The following is a 24,184-nucleotide window of genomic DNA, read 5'->3' on the forward strand; positions in this document are numbered from 1 at the left end:
AGGGAGACACATATGAAGAGCAAAGATTCCTTTAATCTGCACATCCTTTCTACCCAGAGCTGTCATTTTCTACTCCCACTTCTTCGCATTCAAGTGCATCCGACCCACAGTCACGACGCTGCAACAGATGATGTCGTTCTTCTGCCTCGCTTGCATGAAACTTCAATCAGGAGGCTTATTATCCCCTGAGCAGATGGGACATTGGCTACTAGGGCTGTCTGTTAAAAAAACGTTGAAGACGTCAAATTGAAACATGGAACGTTCCTCTTATTAGCATTTCCTTATAGGACCATACCAGTCTAAACACGTCACTGTTTACTCAAGCTAACCATATGACTCAAGCTCAACCATATGACTCAAGCTCAACCATATGTTGTGCATAAACATGACCATTTGTCTTTAAGTGTTTAATTGTTAGAGGTTCTACAGTTTGTTTCATGTCACGGTTGTCATCAGTTTGTTTACATTCTGAACTGATTTATGCTGCAGAGTGCAGACATTTAAATTTTGTTTACAAACCAGGCACTATTTTTAGCTAGATTTGTCAGATCAATCTACATTTTAAAATGTATTAAAACACAACAATAATGTAAACAGTCACACAGTTATATTTCTTATACCATTTACTATTTGAAGCAAGTTTCAAGTCATGCAAGCTGATGTTCATGTCATACTGAAATGAAAGGGAAACATTGGCTTCCTGAAGACCAAAGAGAAGCCCCTTTTTGCTTTGGAAAATGGCCAGCTAAATGTCAAGTATGCTTTGAGTCATAGTCAATAAGCTAAACATGGCAGACTGGTGTGGTATGGTAAGAAATTAATTGCGTGCATATTGATGTTATGTATAACTGGTATTATATACAACTAGAAAAAGTGCTCCTCGGAGCACAGGTCTCCGCCAGGTCAGGTAGGTTATTGTGGCCTCCTGGTGGCGCTATAATAGGCCATTGTGAAAAGGGTGGCATTTCTTCCTCGGCCTAGTGGGAATGTGCATGCATTCATGATTTGAGGCATTTTGTTCCAAACATGTGTTTTGCTAAAGTAGACCTGCTGGTGGCGCTATAACAGGGCAATGTGAAAAGGGTGGCATTTCTTCCGCGGCCTAGTGGGAATGTGCGTGCAAACTTTCAGGGAAATCGCACGCCGCGTTCATGATTTGAGACATTTTGTTCAAAACGGACCAATCCTGCAAACTTTGGAAGCCAACCTTTGCCAATCAGGATGGAATATGAAATATCGGACAGATGCGTCTTGATCACATGACTATAGAGATACTGTGTACCGATTTGCGTGATGTTTGGATAAAATCTGAAGGATTAATATCCAAAAATGTATTTGACATAAGTCGGCCTCCTGGTGGCGCTGTAAAAAGCAGATGTGAAAAATGCAGTGCAGATGTTTTTCCTTGGCTTCTAGGGAGTGTGCGTGCAAAGTTTCACGCAGATCGGTGCAGTTATAGTTAAAAATGCAAATCGGCCTGTTATAGCGCCACCATGAGGCTGATTTGAAAAGTTTTAAGTGGCATTTCTTCCTCTGCCTAGTGGGAATGTGCGTGTGCAATTTTATAGAAATGGCAAGCTGCGTTCATGATTTGAGGCAGTTTGTTCAAAACTCACCAATCCTGCAAACTTTGGAAGCCAACCTTAGCCAATGAGGATGGAATATGGGAAATTGAACAGATCCGGGTTGATCGCATGACTATAGAGATACTGTGTACCGATTTGCATGACGTTTAGTTAAAAGCTATAGGAGTAATAGGAAAAAATGGGTTTTGCACAAATCGGCCTCCTGGTGGCGCTATAACAGGCCCATGTGAAAAAATTGGGGCAGAGGTTCTGAATTGGCATCCAGGGAGTGTGTGTGCACAGTTTCGGAGCGACCGGGCCAACGGTGCCAGAGATTAGCTGCTAACACACAGACAGGACACACGGACGGACACACGGACACACGGACACACGGACGGACGGACAGGGGCGAAAACATACTCTCTCGCCATGCCTTTCGGCCTGGCGGAGACAACTACTTATTACACAAGCTAGAGCTGTGCATAGTTGAGCTGCCTCAACACCCTCTGGTGGACAGATTTGCAGACAAAATGACATCATATATGCACAAGCAATCCTCAGAATAGTTTTGCATCACATTGTGGTTTAACTGATAATTTACTTGCATAATTCAGCAAATAGAGAGCATCGTAAAAAAATATCTGGTACAGGAATTAATAAATAAATCAATACCCCACCGTAGTTACAAAGAAACATCAATCTTTGACCCAAACAAACTCATAATCCGACCTTTAATATGCATACGTAAATTAATTTAGCTTCCTGTCATAATGCTATAGCAAATGTAAAGCCAGCAGATAATCCTGTAGATAAAGTAAAGCTTATAGCCAGATTATTAGACCACTTCTCTCAAATGATACATGCACAGATGTTAGTACACAAAGGGGCCTATATTAACCACTTGAACCTTATACTCCCAAGGGCTCTATACTAGGCCCATCCTGTTTTAGGTCTACAATAAATGTGTTGCAACATGTCGCAACGTGATTTCTGCTGAATGTTAGCCCCAGATTAGGGACACGAGTAGCATTGTAAATTGCATATCTAAATGGTGCATATTCACATTAGTATTGTTGCAAATCGGTGACATCACAGCATATGCTCAATCTCAATTTTCTTCACTAGATAAGTCTCTCGGGAAACATTTGACAGGCACGCAACTATTTCTGGACTAAAATGATTTTTCGATTGAGGTCTCCATTGTATAAAACAAAAACAACAATGAATTGAATCCATGTCATTGAAAGTGACCCTTAAATCCATATTGTCCACAGACTCTCCCCAGGGCCGGTCGGGGCATGGCTATTCTAAGATGGGAGGAGAGTCCTGATATTGTTCTATCCTTAGCTGCAATCGATCCACTGACATGCAATGCCCATCTTAACCTATCCTCTCTGTTCTCCTCTCCTGCTCCTTCCATCACTTTCTGTTCCTCCCGGCCTCTCGTCTCCGGTGTCAGCTTGTCGTGAAAACAGCCGTTGTGATCTTTGCTAAACGCTGTGGGCTCTGTCTGCTGCATCTTTTTTGCCCCACTCTCCCTTGGTATCGCTGCTCCAGATCTTTGCCGCGGCACCTGCCAACCCACACACTGGCAACGCTGGCCTGTATAGTTTAATGGCCCTCTGGCCAGCAAGCTCTTTCTCTCTCTCGTCTGGCGGAGCGGGTTTAAAAAGGGAGGGGGGTTCGATCGTCGTCACCGGGATTAGATTGGCACACAACCATGCCTCCCTCCTCTCTCTGTCTCTGTCTCCCACTGCATTCACTCTCTCTCTCTCTCTTAGTGGTGGAAGGTAACTAAGTACATTTACTCAAGTGCTGTACTTACAGTAACTGCAATTTTGAGGTACTTTTATTTTACATGAGTATTACCATTTTCTTAAAAAAAGATTACTTCTACTCCACATCTCAGCATCAAATATTGTGACTTTTGACTCCACTCCAATTATGTGAAAACTTGTGGTTACTAGTTACTTTGCAGATTTAGATTATTACAAAACATACATTGGCCACTTAAGCCCTGTTTTATACTTTGGTTATTCGAAAATAGCAGATCTACAAGCTCACATTGCGGTGTGTTGTGAGCTTGTGGAACAGTGAAATAGGGCTTAAGTGGTTAATTCATAATTCATCATTGGCGTACGTTTGGGTCTAAGGGTCCCTTCCACGAAATGTAGTGGAGTCAAAAGCATTTGTCTGAAATGTAATGGAGACCAAGGAGTCTGGGGGTTCGAATCCACCGCGGTGCATCCTGCTTTGTCGAGCGCCTATAAGAACACAATTGGCCCGTGTTCTGGGGAGGGAAGCCGGGCGGGGAGGGTGATGATGTATTCCTACGGGCTGGGGCAGCACCTGTTAGCACGGAGTGTTGGGCAGGAGGAGTAGGACAGAGGCTCTACGTCTTCCCGGTGGGGGCTCCTCACTGGCAGGTGAGTCAGTTGGATACAACAGCAGTGACAACACACATAAATGTGTGTGGGGAGGAATAAATTGGCATAACGACTAAATTGGAGAGAAAAAAGGGATAACGGGCAACGACAAAAAACGTAATGGAGTGAAAGTCAAGTACAGATACTCCAAAAATGGACTTAAAGGTAGGGTAAGTGATTTGCTTTGGTTAAAATAGCTCTATATTCTGATGGTACTCATTGCTATAGAGTGTTTGTTCAGTAACAGGAGTCTCCTTGTCTCTCCAGCTCTTTATTAAACAGAAAATGCATTTTTGTTTCAGTTTCATTTCCAATTTTATCCAACCAGGCCAGAGAACTCAATCAGGATACAGATTGAACAAGTGAAATTGGAAGTGATGACACTAAGAAATGAGCAGACAAAATTGGAACTGGAACACAATAAAAATTAAGCTTAAAAATTTGTACTTTCTCCTGATTGGCTGAGATTTTGACACCTACCGGAAAATGTATTTTCTGTTTATTAAAGAGCTGGAGAGACAGGGAGACATCTGTTACTGAAAAAAAACACTCTATAGCAATGATTACTATCAGAATATAGTGTTTTAACCTTTTAACAAAATACTTTTTGTTTTAACCAATAAATATCACTTACCCTACCTTTTAAGTACTCAAGTAAATTCATTACTGTCCAGTGTCCACCACTGATGTCCACCAAGCTCTCACTCACTCTTTCTCCCTCTGGACTCTCTCACTCTCTGTTCCTCATTACCCACTACCAAAAGTGGGTTCAGGTTCCCACGTTGTGTTGGCCTGACACTGCGAGTCCTGTCCTGGTGTCCTGGTTTCACTGCCTGTCTGATCCGCTTGATAAAAGGAAAGTATGTCACCACGGTGCAGACAGGTCAAGGTTCAACTCTTGAACATCCCAGGTGCTCTCGTTTGAAGGTACGAGCCAATTACTGCTTGGTGCAAATGTGTTTGAGTCTCCGTGATGTGCTCAAGTTCTGGCACGAATGCAGGCTTTTAGCATCTCTATTCTGGGGCTAACATTCTGTGAAAATAGCAGATCTACAAGCTCACAATTTCAGTTAAGAGCAATGTGTTGAGTGAGTGCGAAAACAGGAGGGGGCCTATAGTATAAAGCCTCTAGGAATATGGTCAACTAAGTATAGGATATAATGTAAGTGGTTAACACTCTTGTTTGTTAAGAGTTTTGCATTATGCACTTGGTGCAGGTATCCAGTTATCCACGAGGAAGTTCATGTTTAGAATTCACACTTCTCAGTGTCTCCATTCCGTACCCCAGTTTGAACGCACACGTCAGTAAAACAATAGTGTAAGGACAAGTTAAACAGGACACCGAATCAAAAAAACTCTCAGCTTTCAAGTTGGCCCACAGTATCCGGTTGCCTTTGAACTGGATCGCACACGAGTGGAGCGCTGAAAGGGTTATTGTGCCGCTTTCTGAGGTCTGTGAGGACTCTAAAAACGGGACATCCCTTATTGTGAGAGGCCTCTTGGGTGAAGGGCTTTCGAGGCATTAGAGCGTATTATTTTAGCTCACGTCCCAGAGCATCGGGACCACACTAGCACAGTGGCAAGAACCTAAAAGACCCATGTGTGTGCATTGTTAGGCGCACGTGCACACACACACACACACACACACACACACACACACACACACACACACACACACACCCACACATACACAAATCCCTCCCCAGATGAAGTTTGCAATTATTCTCACAGCATCGACTTCCTTCCCACACCGCCAGCGGCGATGGAAGTTATTGAGGTCAAGGAGAACTTGAGTGGCAGAGAGATGAGAGTAGTTGCAGAGACAGAAGCACCGTCACCAGCATGTCGGACGGACAGCCAGGACAGAACAGAACGAACAGAACACTGATGAGAGAGATTGGACCTGGCAACAAAAGGGGAGAGAAAATCCAAGCAAACAAAAACCAATCGGGGAGAGGGATGGATGGAGAGAGTGAGAGAGAGAGAGAGAGAGAGCAGTCGAGAGCGAAAACAGAAAGAGGAAATTGGTGCTGGCAATATGGAAAAAATGTTATAATCCAATATTTTGACCAAATACCTCGATATCGATATCGTGATGTTAATATCGTATTTTGATTTTCTACATTTTCAAACGGTAAAAAAAAGAAATAGAAGAGCTGATCTACTGTAGATCGGTTATTTTCTGAAAATATTGAAACATTTTTAAAGTATAAAATTGGGCTTAAATTAATGCCATATCACAATATCGAAAATCTCGGATATCTAGTCTCCTATCATGATTATAACCTTGAGGAATGCAGGGTGCAATGGACGGACGGCAAGAGAGAGAGACAGAGGTCTTATCATGTGAAGGAGAGGTGGTGGTGGTGGTGGATTGAAGGGCAGATGGGCGATGCGGGAGGCGAGATGTTAGGGGTGGGCGCTTCTGAGGGCGCTTTGGTCTGTTCCAGCTGCTCGCTGGCACATGCATTCATGACAAGGTTACAGTACGACCCCTCTGGCTCTCATACCTCTCATCCCTCTCCGTTTCCTTTTTCGCTTTTCCCCTATTTCACGGTCGATCTCCACCTCTCTCACGGCGGCCATTTCTGTTTTTCCACCTGCTCTGGCAGGAGACGATACCGTGTTCCGCCTGCCTTCTCGCCCTCACGTATTATCACACGCGCACACACACACATCTCTTTGATGATTGTGAAGTAATGATTATGATCAGTGGTGGAAAGTAACTAAGTACATTTACTTAAGTACTGCACTTGAGTACAATGTTGAGGTATTTGTACTTTACTTGAGTATTTCCAACTCCACTACATCTCAGAGGCAAATATTGTACTTTTACTCCACTACAATTATTTTAAAACTTAAGTTACTAGTTACTTTGTAGATTTTGATTATCATTACAACACATACATTACCCACTTCAGCCCTATACATGTCGGCCTTTTGAAAATAGCCGATCTACAAGCTCACAATGCGTCGCGATGCGACGCATTGTGAAATTGTAGATCGGCTATTTTCATCGGCTATTTTCGCGATGCGACGCATTGTGAAATTGTAGATCGGCTATTTTCAAAAGGTTTTTATACATTTGAAAATTTGTGAAACGGGACATACTGCATAATGAGTACTTCCTACTTTTGGTAATTTTACTTAAGTAAAACATTTGAGTACTTTTTACACCACTGATTATGATAGTAATGATAATTAGGACTTTGTGTGTGGGGGTGGAGGGGGGATTATGCCATTCGTAATTGTGTGTGTTTGTGTGTTCGTGAGTGTGCCATGGGCATGTGAACTGCATATCGTCGCCGTCAGGCAGAAACCCTGTATTTCCATATCTCAACTTTTTATGTTTCTTCATAAACGAATGCCCCACTGTTTCGTAAATACGAAGTTTCCACCCGACAGCGACGACATAGCGATAGAATCCTGAAAGTTGAGAGAGTGTGTGTACTATGTAGTGATATATAATGAGTAGTATATCTCTCTTCCCCAGCATGTCTCGGGTGGCGTGCCTCTTTGCACTCCATGTGAGTTCCTGTTATCCGTACAGCACTGAATGTGTGGGTACATGATGTGCTGTGTATGCCACTGGTTCTCAAAGTGGTGTCTGGGGTCCACCAGGGGTCCTTAGAGGGTTCCAGCAAAATGAGCAACAGTTAAAGCCCTATTTTATAATATTACGGCTATTCAAAAGTAGCCGAGCTACAAGCTCACAGCTTAGATGTGCTATTTTTGAAAAACTTTGAAAGATCTTTGCAAATCTTCTCATATGAGGGTGCCTGGCACAAACTCTTTTCAAATGGGGGTCCTAATACATATACATTTTGGGGTCCTTCACATGAAAATGTTTGAGAACCACTCCTGTAAAGTATGCTGAAACTCAGTACTTCTCTGATTCTAAGATAAGATAAACCTTTATCGATCCCTGGAGGGAAATTCAAGTCTCATTGCAGACAACTCTGCACAACTTAGAAACACAGAGGCAAAGGTGAGAGTAAAAGGAAAATAAATAAGTTAAGATACTGCAGTTCATTCTGCACTGCAGTTTTGTGTGTGTGTGTGTGTGTGTGTGTGTGTGTGTGTGTGTGTGTGTGTGTGTGTGTGTGTGTGTGTGTGTGTGTGTGTGTGTGTGTGTGTGTGTGTGTGTGTGTGTGTGTGTGTGTGTGTGTGTGTGTGTGTGTGTGTGTGTGTGTGTGTGTGTGTGTGTGTGTGTGAGAGAGATGGGGGGTGGATGCAGTGGAGTCCTTGTCGAAAAGTCCTCACATTAATATAAGGCAAAGGACAATGCTCTGTAATACGTCTTTTCGATGACAGTTCGGAGGCCAAAAGAGTTTGCACGGCACTGATCCATGACACAGTTGGTTGAACGGTTATCATTTGTGTTTTCCACTGCACTATATCTGGAATCAGTAGCATATCACTAATGACATTAGACATTTGTTAAATATGCCTTGACCAGATACCTTGTTTTGCATTGGAATGAAGGTGCTTTGCTGAGTTCCGATTCACGTCTGTATTTTACATCAAACCATTCGTCTGGTGAGCTATTTACCTGAATAGCCTGTAATCAACTATGTGATAACATGCAATTGAGTTTCTATTGTAGGTGACAGCGACTGCAGACTTCTATAGTTGTGGATTTAGAAATGTATTGTTGCCTCTCCTCAACTGTCTGGCAGTAGTAAATATTCATTCATTCATTTTCTTTTCTTTTGTGTTGCTTTCCCACAGGGACTAAAATCAATAATTGAATACTACCTACTGTACGTTATTAAAGTGCTCCGAACCAAACCGTTCGCAAATGGAAATGCAATTACACAACAAGGATGTGTGCCTTTGCTTTGTGTTCTGAAAACCATAATCTAACTCAGATTTAGCTTATCTAGTCATGGTCACTTCTCTCTGCATTCGGCTCAAGGGAGAGACCGGATCAAGAGGTTGCCAATGATCTCGGACTTCCTGTGGCCATTCCATGACGTCAGTCACCTATGACATATCTATGAGGTATGACTCTGTATTTGGGCCAGGTTTCAGCCTGATCTGACAGCCATTGATCCATTATAAAACTGAAGATAAACATTTCAAAAAGTATTAAAACAGTTGAAATGCATGGAGGTACTTCCATGGCGTGCTGGCAGCATGCACACTAAATTTGGCGCTGATCAGTCCAGCGGTTACTCCTGTGTGTGTGAGGGACATTCCCAAATAAGGCAGAGGCATCCACCCAGCAACAATGTGGGAGGCAGGGAAAAGCTTGGGAATGAGCCTAACTCTGAAGACTCAGGAAACGGGGGGGTAAAAAAGACAGGGATGATTGGAAAAGTATGCCATGCCGACTCGCCACATTATAGACGTCTCGCTTTCCCATTTCCTGTGCCGATGACGAAAGGGGAGAGGAAGGGTCTAAAAATACACGCGCACCCCCACTTCTGTCAGGAAGGCCAGCGGCCAGCTCAGCAAGAATTTCCCCTTCACTCACTAATACAGATCGTGTCGCACCCCCCCCGCCCCGCCAGTCGGGAGAGATTCAATCCCACAATGCAACGCTGCGGCCCGTGCGGTGCATGCTGGTAGGTAGGGTTACCTCTGGGGCTAAGTTGGATCACATCACACGTTTCAGACGATTTTCTCTTCACTTTTCTTCCTCCCACTCCCCCTCATCCTCCCCCTCGCATCCTGCAGGCGCACATGTAAAAGTTAACACATCAACCTGGTGAAGAGGTGCGAGATTCACACATCCTCTCTGATCATTACCTTCCCCCGGCCCACTCACTTTGCTTCCGTCTTACTTTCTACAATCTCAACCGCTTTCTACCTCTCTCTCTTTTCTTTCTCTCTGTGTCTCCTGACTCGCTCCTCCTCGCCAATTCCCTTCAGTTCCTCACTCCCTCTCTCTTGGGTTATGTCTTGCTTTTGTTTTCTCTGTCATTCATATTGCATAATGCGCAAGATAAAAAACATGAGTGGTAGTTGAGCTGTAACACATGGCAGATGGATTTAGCAGAAAAGCGTTTGCTGTCGCTGGTGATTGGCGAGGCAATGACGCCTTCATTCACCTAGCCTTCAATCAAAACACTACTAGAGCCATGTAAAAACTCTTAGCAAATGTACTCAGGCATCTGTCAGTGCTTTTAACACTGACAGATGCGGCAAACCACGCCCCCATCGCTGTGATTTTCACTGTGATCCCTTGACAACAAGGCAGGCACACCAACAGCGAGGCCTTGAGGCTCGTCGGGCACGCCTGCAGACCGAGCGAGTCCCTAGGCGAGTGAGTGCCTTGCCTACACCAATCAGCCGATGGCCTTGTGCATCGACCCGTGTCTGAGTTGGCAAGTTGGTTGTTGTGGGCGGCGAGCTAGCTAGCATACGGTAAACATGCATGCGGGCGCACGTCACTTCCCAAAGGTAGGACAGCGTAGCCAGTGATTATGATCGGGGGTGTGGTTTGCTGCATTAGTCAGTGAGGAAAGCATACATGCTACTAAAGCAGCTTCATCGTTGGGGCTGCTACAGCTTGTGAAGAGAAGGTTTGTAACTGGGGAAAATGAATGAGAACCCCCCCATCCTTCCTTCAGTGTGCCCTTGAGCAAGGAACCTCACCAACAAATGATCCAGCTTAGCTGCTCAATGGCCAGTACCGAGAGAGAATGTGCATAAAAGCAGAATGCTGCTGAAAAGATCATCTAAATTACGTTCAGTGTACTTTTTCCCTGGGTAAATATGGACTGAAGGAAGGGTCATACTGTATCTAAATGTATACTCTAATAACGCAACAGTCTGCATCAAACAGAACACACCAGACCCGTGGCGGTTCACGCCGTACCAACATCATGTCCTTCCCTGGAGAGTCAGATGGCAGATTTGATTGAAGACCATTGTGTATTGCTGCTCCAGAGGCTGCTGTATGATTTCAGCAGCAGCAGGGGAAACGAGGGCTGCAGTTGTCACGGCTGCTTGTAAACGCACCCGAGCCACACAGCACCAGATCGACTTTTCTATTTCTGATTGGGCCTCTGCTATTGAGGGCATTGCAGTTCTCGCAGCTGTTCTTCTCTTTCAGACAGGGACAAGAAAAGAACAAGACTAAGAGTCTAAAAGCCTCGCTAGCACCCCTTAGAGGCCGTGCTGGTCCTTACAAATGACCGGACCAGAGTGGTTTGAACTTAACCCTGTGCTCTCACTAGTGGGGCTAAAAGTGGAAAACGTTTTAGATTATCGGTGCCAGAGCTGGGGAGTGTATTGAATATTCACCTGAAGAGTGAAACAACAGCATAAGCTTTAAAGTTAAATAAAATAGACAACATAATTAAAAAGCTACAAAGTATCATGCTAGAGGAAAGACCATGGGTCACAAAATGCTGTAAAGGTCACCATGCAATCTGCCCATTAGATGTTGAGATATCTTGTGTGAAAAGTTGGTGAGTGAGGCGCTAGGGGGTATGTGTGCATGACTGACCAAAATAAAAAAAATCTATGGTTTTTGCGACCAATATTTCGATTGCTCGACTGGAATGCAACATTAAAATGAAATGTGTGCATGTGGACACTCTTCTCTTGGGGTCACTCAAATGGCTAGAGTTGAATCAATGTGTACAGCAAATTCCACAGCAATCCAGCCAATAGTTTTAGAGAAATGTTGTTTGGGACAGAAGGTGATGGAGCAGTGCAAGTGATTGACATGGCCATCCTTAGAAAAAAGAAGAAAGAAATGTACTCCACCGCTAAACTACATTTACATCACCAAAATATAGATATAGCTGCCGGCCATTCTTCCATGAAAAACCCCGCATTCTCTTCACGCAATAACAGATAACAGCACCTAAATTGAGAGAATCCCCAGGGACTTGAGAGTAGGCCTATAATGCAAGACTATTAGAGTGAAGGGCTTGGTGGTGTTGTGTGTTATTATGGCCACTTCTCTCCTTCAGCCAGCTTTTATGGTGGAAGCATGGAAAGAAGGAGAGAGAGAGAGGAGTGGGGGTAAAATGGCATGAGGAAAGATGGAAGTACGGTAAAGTGTGTGTGGAGCACAAATCGAGGAGGGACGCCCGGGGAGATCTAATGGCCGTGAGAGTAATGGAGCAAAGGAGAACGTCGCCATGGAGGGTGCACTGAGGAGAGAGGCCCTATTTCAAAATAGAGAGAGAGAGAGAGACGAGACGGACACGATGAAAAGAGGGGAAAAGCAGGAGATATGATGTACAATGAGCTAATTAGTGAAGTGCACAAAGAGCATGCTCCCCCGCCTTGTCTGTAGAGAGGTGTTGAGCCTTTATGCTAAAACAACAAGTCTTGTATACACACACACACACACACACACACACACACACACACACACACGCTTTGCTCCCCTGAGTTCATTAGCCCAACAACTCACTGGGTTCTGAGAGTAATTGGCTTCCCTTTCAGCTTGGAGGAGAGAGGAGAGGGGAGGGGAGGAGAGAGGACACCCACACTAGTATTCTATGTTTGCCCATCTCACAAGAGAACACGCCTTTCAACCACATTAGCCCTATATACTTTGTCATACGACAAATAGTGAAAATAGCAGATCTACACGCTCACAATGGACCACAAGCTTATAGATCTGTTTTTTTGGAAAAACTTGACATTTCTTGAAAACTTTTGCCTATATGACATGGTTTACAGTGGTTAAACCGAAACTTCCCATACAATGACGGTTTTATTTATAATTTATCTTTCATTTCCCTCAATCTTTGTCTGATAAGTTTGTAATGATCCGCGAGCAAATGTATCTTGGCGTTCGGCCGCCTCATGAGGGGGCAGCAGCCACGTAGCCAAACAAAAACAAACAAGCCCAATGACTATTAATTGATCTAGCCTGGCATTGCCAGACTGATGATGTGGATCCACTCACACATTCCTCCACGGTATCAGTCTGGACTTAGGCCCATAGGCAGAGAGTATGAGAAATCAGAAAACGAGCGGGCCAATCAGGGGCTGCTTTTCACTGTTGTACGGACAGCAGTTGAAATGCAGTCACTGATTGGCCCGGCCATTATATAACATTTTATGATCGGCTATATTTGATCAATAGAAGCAGATGTTTTCAGATGTTTACCAACTCTTATCGTTGACCACATGACAGCAGCACCTCAGACTGGTCAGCACAACAACACGGTTAGGAAGCCCTTTACATCAGTGCATGTAAAGTAGAAAAACTAGCTTCCTGGGTCATATATGTTTATTAATGCCTATAGGTATATGTGTCTACATGGGTTATCCACGTACTGTGTAGAGTATTTATTTGTGTATGTATGTGCATACACAAAGTTTGCTGACAAACAGGAGATGTCCCTCCCAGTAGAATAAGAAATACACACCCCACGCTCCATATGATATGCACAGCACATCCCACCTTCCATATGGAATCACATACTGTAAAGCATAGGCTACACACTTTTAGACTCAAATTGGTTGCACAGCGCTGTGGGCCCTTATTCCTTCATGGTGTAAAAGGCGATGGCAGGAGAAATCAGAGCAGCAATTAAAACAGAGTTCACTACACGCAAGAAGGCTGACTTTTATTCCAGCTTCAAGTGCAAGTTAAAGGCCGACACTGCGTTTTGCATACAGCGTCATCGGGTCTGACCTAAACTATTGTTTAGGAATTATACAGGTGTTTTATATTACCACCTATCTCATAACGGTGAAATACAATTAAGAAATACAGTGGGATAGGTTAGACACGGATCTAACATCTGTTGTACAATGAAATATGAACCATCGTCACCATGGTGATAATTATGATAGGTAATGGCTATGCAGCTGCATATCGTCGGTGTCGGGTGGGAACCTCATATGTCATATTTCAGGAAATGGAAAATAGCAGATCTACAAGCTAGTCACAACGTGACACATAGCTAATTTTGCTACTTTTGCGTGACACTGCAGTGTGACGAAATAGGTCATTCACTTGCGGGAACATTTTTAAAGTTGAAATATGGAGATACAAGGTTTCTGCCCGATAGAGACAATATTGTATCTGATCATTTTAATGGCACAGTAAAACACTAAAGCCATAATGTGATAAGCATAACCGGCACCATTTCCTCTACATTACCGTTTTTATACCAAGCCACAAAGCCATTGAAAAGCCAGGCTAATGTTTATAGCCAAGTGTCGGATGCTGTCCGCTTAATGACTTCTCGCTCTTTTTCCATAAACTCTTCAGAGTTTGTCCTCCTTTATTTAAACGACCCTCCGTATCCATCATGCCATTAAAAGATTTACAAACAGCAGGCCACCGCTGTAGAGGGAGGCGCGTCATCCCCGCCCCGGTGTGGCCCTGCTTGCCTGTCACTTCAGCCCACCAAGGGCCCCAAAGGTCACACCTGTCTCCCTAGGAGGAGGTCTATGATGAAGCAGTGGTTCTCATACATTTTACTGTCAAGGTTGTGCATGTTGCTGCGGACCGCCATTTGAAAAGCTTTTCTGCCAGGGACCCGCATAAGAGAAGATTTGTGTTATTAAAACTTTTCAACATTATTACAAGTTCACAACACATTGCATTGCGATGCTTTATGAGCATGTAGATCAACTATTTTCAAATAGCCGGGAAATAAAATAGAGCGTGGGGTTTAAGTGTGTAAATTGTTCCTCATTTTGCTGGGGACCCCATGGAACCATTTGAAGGACCCCTGTGGGTTCCCGGACCCCACTGAGAGAACCAGTGTCTTGACTTAGAGAAGCTGAATGATGATGAGCCACTGTGTAAGTGTGTGTGTGCGTGTGCGTGTGCGTGTGTGTGTGTGTGTGTGTGTGTGCGTGTGTGTTTGCAAGTCTAATTCACGTTCCCACACCTATCGCTCTCCTGCATCCATGTTAATGTGCAGAAGCCCTAATTCAAAGTGACATGAAGGCCATTTGCATGGCTAATGTATTCCGTCTATACATGCAGTCAGGAGGACAGACATCTAGCAGCATCACAACAGAAAAAGGTCACTGCCATGTGCATTCTGTGTTGGAAAGGCATAATACTGCAGTACACAGTCAAATCCGGAACTAATAACTTAGTTAATCGAAATCTCTTTTTATATTGTGTCTACCCGGAGGCCCTTCTCGGAGGTTATAAAAATTTTCTATGATTGTTATGAAAGAATATCAAATGGAAAAAGGTCACTGCCATGTGCATTCTGTGTTGGCAAGGCATAATACTGCAGTACACAGTCAAATCCGTAACTAATAACTTAGTTAATCGAAATCTCTTTTTATATTGTGTCTTTCTTTTATATTGTGGCCCTTCCCGGAGGTTTTAAAATCATTCTATGATTGTTGTAAAAGAATATCAAATTAATGTTTTGTTTTTTTCTGTTTATGAATCACCAATGATGAACAGACCTATGTTGGGATTTATGTCGTTTTAACCAGACAGGTCAAATTGTACTTAACCGCTTTCCTGAGTGAGTCAAGCTGTACGTCTGTTGGCATGCGCTCTCACATGCACTTTCGTCTGCTCTAGCTCATTTTGTGCACTTAACCACTTAAGCCCTATATACTTCGTAGTAGGACGAATAGCAAAACTAGCCGATCTGCGAGCACAACGCGTCGCATCGCCAAGCGGTGTGAGCTTGTAGATGAGGTTAAGTGTTGCTAAAAGTTGAGTCAAGATCCTAGGACTGGAAGGAATGGTGGACTTGACCTGGAGGGACTTCATGTCATGTCCAGGTCCTTCATGTCATGTCATTATATAACAGAGGACTTTGACAAGTTGCTCGTCACCCCATAACAGCTACAGCCGAGTCTGACTGCATTGTTGGCATTAAAAGCTTAGTTGTAAAATATCAAGAGTCTTCAAATCTCTCTCTCTCTCTCTCTCTCTCTCTCTCTCAGCCTTTAGCTGAACTGAATGCCATATGGCATATGACACTGAATACTACGTGTTTATAAAGTGTGTGTGTGTGTGTGTGTGTGTGTGTGTGTGTTATGCACAATTAAGGCACGTGTGTGTATGTTGTGTCTGAGTTACTTAGAGAGTGATGGTGCCGCCCCACCATCCGTTTATCTTCTTACGTAACAACCTGGGTAGCATTAGCAAGAGTAAACACTGGCACTGGAACTAAACATCACCAACTAACAGAAACTACTTATTCCGAGACCACATGCCACAAACGACTCAAGCAGAGAGCGTTTCTGCCTTAGAAAAATCAGCATGAAATATTAATCAATGTGTAGCACCTTTCCTCAGGCACCAAGATCCCATTAACCTTAGGTCAGAAGGAACCAATAATGACCACGACACTGCCACGCTCATCATTACGTTCATTATGGGGCCACTAATGACAATCAGAGAATGACCATAGTGGCTTTAGACCTATAACTGCTATTTAGCTCCCAAATGACTTTAGAATTTTACTAAATCAATACGTCTCAGTGGCTAATGCCAACACTCGCATGGGAAGTGACTGAGCTACCGGGATGACATGTACACTACAGGACCGTGACTGGTGCCTGTTAAGGATAACGGGTGTGAGAATTATATTCACTCATGTATTCATTGTTGATAGACTATGTACTCATTTGTATTCATATTCACTAGATAGACTGTACATACATTATCCAGGTACTCACTGCTAACTTCTGATTGACACTGTACCTATATCAGAATCATATTCACTGTTGATAATCTGTACATACAGTATATCATCAATTCATACTGGTGATCGATGCAGATTCTACATTTACTGATATAATATAGCTACATATGTTAGCTCATCAGACCAAGTGTACATGTCTAGTGGTAGTCTAGTCACTAAGCTGTTTATTTAATAATTTAATTTAATTAATCTTTATTCTTATATGTCTGTTCTTACCAGTAGCTCTCATGTGTTTCACCCTTACTGCTGTTGCTGCTAAGTCACCTGAATTTTGATGGATCATAATAGTTTAAATATTATCTTAAAGCTATGAAAGTTAGGCAAAGGTCTGTCTTCATTTGTTTAAGGCCTTAATGGCGTCTTATAATTAATATAGCATACCCTTGTGGCCAGTGTTGAATTGGTGATTTTGTTAGTGGTGGGATGCTATTTTAATGACGTCACCTACACTACAGGTCACACAATGGACAATTGATATTGAGATCTAGGCTCATGTTAATTCATGCTGGTATAGAGCACCGAAGTCCTGACGTCACTCGTTCATCCCCAGGTTTGCGGAAGTAATTTCTCTATGGAGAATAACATTGGGTCATCTTAGAATCGTCTCATATAAGAATTGTGGTCCAAAAATAAACACTGCGTGTCGGCGTTATTGTCAGGGAGGAGGTTCTGTATCGTTTATGATAGTCAGTCACTTATATTTGATACAGTCTGTTTCTGGCGAAAATGTAACTAATTCGGCGGAAGTAACATTAGCGTTTTCTCACCGTCAGTTGATGCTTCATACCCATAAGAGTCAACCCGCCGGGGTCATGTGTTTATTTTTGGAACACAGTTCTTATTTGACGCGATATTCAATACGTCTATGGGATTCAGAACGGGGGTGGAAAACTGCAAACCAGGTAGACAAACAAAGGATGTGTAAATGACGTCAGACTTCGGCGGTCTATGACACCCGGCAGTCGGGAGCCTTTGTAAACTTTGTTGAGGTGTGCATGTGCGTGCTCGTGCTCAAAAAAGGGGTTGCATGGCGTGTTACCGCGTCCCAAGACCAATGCACCCCTGCTTGTGGCCACAAGGTATGATCCCTTTGAAACACTGATGGACGGCTGAAATACAGTATGCCGCCGTCTACCGGCTCAATAAATAACGGGTCTCGTACTCCACTGCCTTTATCTTCAGTAGTATACAGGTTCTCAAAGTGGGGTCCGGGCACCCCCCCAGGGGTCCTTGGGGGGATACCAGGGGGTCCCCAGCAAAATGTGTTAATATAGTGTCACAATCATTTCAACCACTTTAACCATATTTTATACTTTGGCTATTAAGAAATTGCAGATATACAAGCTTTGTGACACGCTATACATCTGCTATTTTTGAAAATTTTGAATCATTTTGACATAGTTTTTAACATTCTGGGGCTCCCTGGCACAGAACATTTTCAGATGGGGGTCCAGTGTCCACGGCCAAAAATATATCCATTTTGGGGTCCTTGACATGAAAAGATTTGAGAAGCACTGGTAAACATGAAATGATAAATGACACATTTGATTTGACATTATGACACGAGAAATAGAGACACGATTAACGAGGGACTGTGGGACAAGGGCAGATCTTTCTGGTGCAGCAGCACTAGCACAGTGACGCGCTCTGAACACTGTCACGTCATTACACAGTAGTGAAACAGGAAAATCGTTTCACTTTACTATCTGGCGGACAATAACAAATGATCAGACAGACTGTGTGCTTTCTTTCTTTCTCTCTTTATTTCTTTCAAGCATCGATTTGTGAGGAAAGAAGGAACAGCAGAGTTGAATGAAGCACGATCGCACCAAGCGCATCTGTCACCCCATCATGATGTCCCACATAGAGATAGACGCACCATGATGCTTCATTCATAAAAAAAAAACACCTACTGTATATCTGTCCGACAAGAGCGTTATCTGCGATAGACAAATTAATTACTTTATAATCAATGCATTTTGACTATCGTCCATTTTGTGCCCCCCAAAAAAAAATGACACGGTCCACGGGGCAAATTGCTGTCACCAAACCAAGTGATAGCCATGGTTAGTATTTACTATTTACACAAACTGTCCTAACGGAACGGTAGCTATAATAGCCTAGCCATAGGCCTAATACCTGCCTACTGAATTGGTGCAGGTTGTGTGTCACCTCTATACTGACCGGCGTAGCCTATTTAGTCGCTTCTCCCCCCCACACACACATTGCCGTGGAAACACTAGTGTCCTGATAAACAATAGCACTACAGCAGCAGGCAGCCACCGTTGCCAGATTTTGTGAGAGAAATAAGCAGCCATGGTCTATGAAAACAAGCCCAGGAGAAGCGACTATATGGCTACACGAGGCACGAGCACTTTAAACCCAATGCAGTAGGTGCTACATACATTGGCTATTTGAAAATAGCCGATCTACAAGCTCACATTTAAAACTGATCTTGAAATGAAAAAGTTTTATAATATTTGGAATATATTTGGTGGAAAAACATTCTGATGGGGGTCTATACTGACATGCAAATGTTTGAGGACTGTTAAATCAATAATTAAAAAAAAAAAAAACTACACTTAAAAGCCAGTCCAAAAAACCGCAACCCGCAACTACCAATATTTACAAGCAACTTCACAGGAAAAACAAGGCCAAAGTCGCTTATAATAAACGGACATGGCAACACCGCAGGCAGCAGCAGCAACATTGTGCCCCACAGCCCGGCTCTGACTGCAGCGTCGCTGTCAAAGCCATCCGCTCGTCTCCAGCCTATTATTAACAATTCAGCGCTGCTCTGCTAAATATTTAAGGTATCTGTTGACAGATTGCTTTTAGAATCTTACCCGATCCAAGGGAAAGAGGGTCCGCTGCGGTGTGATCCACCCGGGGCTGATGTGATGTGCAGTGCTGTTGGTGTTGGGTTGGGGGGGGAGAGAGAGAAGGAGAGAGAGATGGGAGAGAGAGATGCTCGGTGTGTGTTCTCTTCTGGATGCCTGCGTTCCGTTGCGTCCCCCGATGTTGGCCTATAGGAGACACAGTCCGACCGTCCGACTTGATGGCCTATAAATGGGCTTTTTTTTTTTTACTGTCACCACTCCAACTTGACATCTATGTCATACGTTCTTGTTTAGACACTCCCGTACGTCCGACTTGCTAGCCAAGAAATGGGCTTTTTTGTTGTTTTACTGAAAAGCCCCGAAAACCATGATGATACTACCGTGCAGTCTGTCCCGGCCCGCACACGAACACATACAATGAACGAGGAGAGGAGATAATGGAACTGCAGGGGCTGGAGGAGGAGGAGAGGAGAGAGTGTGTTTTAACAGGCAGTGTTGCCATATGTTGTGAGAGAAACAAGCAACCAGGTCTATGAAAACGAGGCCAAAAGAAGCAACTAGGTGACTTAGACCGGCTTTTTGTGAATGGTCGATCTACAAGCTCACAATGCGCTGCGATATTTGGATTTTTTAAATATTTTTTTTACATTTACATTTTACATTTTAACAACACAAATGCTCCCCTGGGCAGAATACATTTTCCTGAAAATATTTGAGAACCACTGGTTTATATAATATTTTTTTTTGAAGCAAGCCTAAATAAACAAACAATAATAAATAAACAACACTTTAGAAACAAGCCCTAAAAACCGCAACCCGCAACTACCAATTTTTACAAGCAACTTTACAGAAAAAGAAGCCCAAAGTCGCTTACAATAAGCGCCACATGGCAACACTGGTTTAAAGGGGGGAGGGTGGGGGTGATCGTTGTCACCGGGACTAGATAGCGCGTCGCCTATTGGGACACAACCATGCCTCCTCCCCTTATTCTCTCTCTATCTCTCTCTCTCTCTCTCTCTCTCTCTCTCTCTCTCTCTCTCCCTACAGCTAAAGGCAATGTCCACTCTCATTAGATATAATGGGAGAGGAAAAAAATAGGCTATATGAGCACCATTATCTCTTTATTCTGAAATATACCGCAGCACATCCCCTTTTTCAGTTGGTGGTAATGGGGGGATGAGAGTCTTGTATGGAAGGTATACCTCCCTGTTGAACACAAGAAAGGATCTGAGGCAATCATCAGAGAATTGGTGGAAATTGGCTTTGATGGGATGGGACAAGTCTTACACACATGCTTGGATGAATGAATGTACGCACTCAGCCAGTCAGTCAGGCGGTAGTTCGTCACACCTGACAGAACCTGGAGTCCTGTGGGATGCTCTTATTAGTTCTGAAAAGGTTAGAGATGACTCACCGATCAACACACATGGTCTCTCCAGTCCAAACTTACCGGAAGTAAGTTTGGATAGCCTCAAATCGACAGACAGGCCTATAGCCATTACTTACATGAAGGGGAATAAAAAAAGGATCCAGGGTTAGGAAAGGACATGGAAATGATTTGTCGCCCACCATGTGGTCTCCCATCATTCTGATCATTTAGGCCACAATTCTCAACGGGCCTGACTCATTCACTGCCAGAATTATTGCTGGCCGCGTTTGCCCACTGCCAGAGATTTTTCATTGAAAAAAAAAAGTACTCAGGAGCCGAGATACAGAATTTTTAAGTTTTAAGTTAACAAGGAAGTATGGGAGTCTAGATCTTCGAAAAATCATATCTCCTTGGTCTTTGGGTCAAATTAGTTTTTTTTACGTCAGTGGCAGTATTGGTTAATTACGTCAATTACGTCAGAGGCAGTGAATGAGTTGGCCCGGCCCTAACTGGGCCTGAACAGGGCCCGGCCCGGAAAATTACTTCAATGTTAGGCCCGAAAAAAAAACAGGAAAAAGAAAGAACATTCATTTTCGGTCCGGCCCAAAAACGTGGGGTCGGGCTCGGGTAGAATTTGAGAACTCTAGCCACAATTACTCGGTTGTCATGACCAGTGTGGCCATTAGATCACACTGATGATGTGGATTCACTCACACGTTCCTCCACGGCATCAGTCTGGACTTCGGCCCATAGGCAGAGAGTATGAGAAATCAGAAAATGACCGGGCCAATCAGTGAATGCGTTTCAACTGTTGTCCGTACAACAGTGGCCTTGTCTGCTTCTAGGGAGTTCCACAATTGTAAACACTAGTCCATACCCGGGGGTGTGCGCACCCAAACTATATACAGACTTTGGGAGCACAACCGTGCTGCTTATTTGATCATCCTGGCTGTGTGTGACAACCCGGTCATTTACGACCTGGCGCTGAAGCTGGGTCCACCCACCGTCCAGCAGCTGGACTCCGGCTGGGTTACGGGACCACGACTGCGGCTACAGATCCTATAGCCTGGGGCGACCGCAACCATGACAACAGAGCCCGTGGCAAACAAAATGCAAATACCCTGCTTAAATTTGGGGAAAGTTAAAAATGAGCTGTGCAAGTTCAGATCTATTGGTCAGCACCGAGGAGAAAAATGGATGCATTGCAGATAGACAGAATGACAGACAGACAGATGTTTCCTCATTTTAATCATAACTTGTATTTTTGGGTCATTATATCTTCAGAAATAGTACACCAAATCAAATGGGTTCAGATCTGAGCCAAGTCTCCTGAGGAGGCGTATCTGAAGCCTGTCCTGGACGGGAGTCTCCAGACGTAAAAACGGATGATAATATCTTCAGAAATAGTCAGAAATAGTCTAAATCTTTCAAGATTTTTCAAAAAGCTTCAAAAGCAGAGGCATGGATTGTCGCCTCTTCCCCCCAGCAAGTCGAACGTTCATTGAAGGAGGTTTGCTTCCCAGTAGGGTTAGAATGAATACAATGCAGTATGAAATGCTAATGAACCACGGCTGAAGTGGGAGGAAAATTCCCACCAGCCACCACAGCATGGGTCCATATCGTTGCTGACGGGCAGAAACCTTGTATGTCCAACTTTCATAAATGAATGCTGTATTTAGTCGTAGAAGAGTGTCCCACAAAATCAGAACAAGCTCAGAACATGTCACATCGTGTCGCAATCTGCTATTTTCTCTATTTTATAAATGTCTTTAAAGTGAAGGTGGTTTAGTCTTGCCTGTGGGTTTTATAAATATTGAACCAATGAAAAGTATTAACAAGAGCTTGTGACTAAATAATAACTACATTGGATCCATTGGAACACAATGTATTTTTTAAATTTCCTGAAAAGTAACGGTTTTGGACATACAAGGTTTCCACCCAACAGCGATAATATCACAGAAGTGAAGCACAGTTCAAATCTATCTGCTGCCTTCCAAGAATTCAGGGAGTCGTTTTTTTTTTTACTTTGTAGTTGTTTGGCCACAGCGTGACACTTGACACCCAGCCGGCCGAGGCAGATGGCTGCCCACCTAGAGCCAGTGTTGTTTTAGGTTTCTTCCCGTTAAAGGGGAGTTTTTCCCTTGCTGCTGTTGCCAAGTGCTTGCTCATAGGGAATTGTTGTGTCTATGTAAATAAGGAGCACGATCCTGGCCTGCTCTTTAAAGACTTAGTAATGACACGTGTGAGTAAAGACACCATTGCAAGGGTATAGATGGATGGATGGATGGATAGATAGATTTTTATTGTCCTTCTAGAGGAAAATAATTTACATTGTCTGTCTATACAATACACACTTCACTTAAGACATAACTATGTGTATATACATATATCCATACATTGTATAGAGCCACGCTTACATGTATTTACATAAATGTACACACAGATCCACAGATACAAACAAGCTGTCAGTGTAAAGTACATGTACAGTGTGGAGCAATTTGTGACATTGCAGCAGAGCATTTTCCGTATTGAGATGCATTTTGATGGAAAGGCATTTAAAATGCACACAAGATCTGTGACCTTTCACTTCCTTCACAGTAAAATCATCATTGGTAATTTTTCTCTGATGGAACAAAAAAAGACCATCACATTGGTTACATAATACATTTGTTATTGTTATTACACAGCTTGGTTGAATGCTTGATTCTGATTGGTCAATCACTGAATTCAGTGGTGTGTTATTTCTGAATAATGACCGATGAGCTCTATAACAGACCGCTGTCAAATCAAAGGCTGAAAGCACCTGCTCGTATCAATCTGCGCTGCTTGATTTTGTGCCGTATCCAAGCCATGTAAACAAACACACAATGTCATTTACAACTAAACATTGCTCTCAATAATGTTTTTGAAAATATTTGAAGCGAGAAATAGACAATGCGGTAACCGAAAATTGATTCTATTTGATCAACACTTCCTTGTTTTCCGAGGCAACCATGTTGCGCTGGACGGACGGCCGGGCCAGCGCAACACTGAAGTAAGCGAGGAAATACTTTGTTTTGTTGTTACTTTTGGGTCAATTTATTAACTTATTTAGTAGCCGTGTAATAAGCGGGATAATTGACAGGTCACCGGTCATTATTGACAAATTCACGGTGACAAATATACTGCCTCACCTGTTTCAGATGATGCCACATGGTAAATGGCTTCACAGTCTCAGAGCCACTGACTCTGAGTACTTATTTCCCAGTACAATCAGACACGATCTGACAAGAATAAAAATAAATCGGGACAAAAGGAAACGCTAACCCCCCATCCCTCACACCTCCTCCCTCTCCTGTCTTTTTCTTGCACTTTAATATGCTTG

General features: G+C 43.4%; 1 protein-coding gene across 1 annotated transcript in view; it reads right to left on the reverse strand.

The window, feature by feature from the left end:
• LOC308094729 (hippocalcin-like protein 1) overlaps positions 1-19,812 on the reverse strand; it is a 47,318-nt gene extending 27,506 nt beyond the window's left edge. The window contains exon 1 of the mRNA XM_080441543.1: positions 19,458-19,812. The gene's annotated coding sequence lies outside the window, so the exon portion shown is untranslated. The remainder of the gene's footprint in view (positions 1-19,457) is intronic.
• Between the last annotated feature and the right edge of the window lie 4,372 nt (positions 19,813-24,184).

Source organism: Gymnoscopelus braueri (assembly GCF_963280865.1).
Source record: "Gymnoscopelus braueri genome assembly, chromosome: 11".
Lineage (NCBI taxonomy): Eukaryota > Metazoa > Chordata > Actinopteri > Myctophiformes > Myctophidae > Gymnoscopelus > Gymnoscopelus braueri.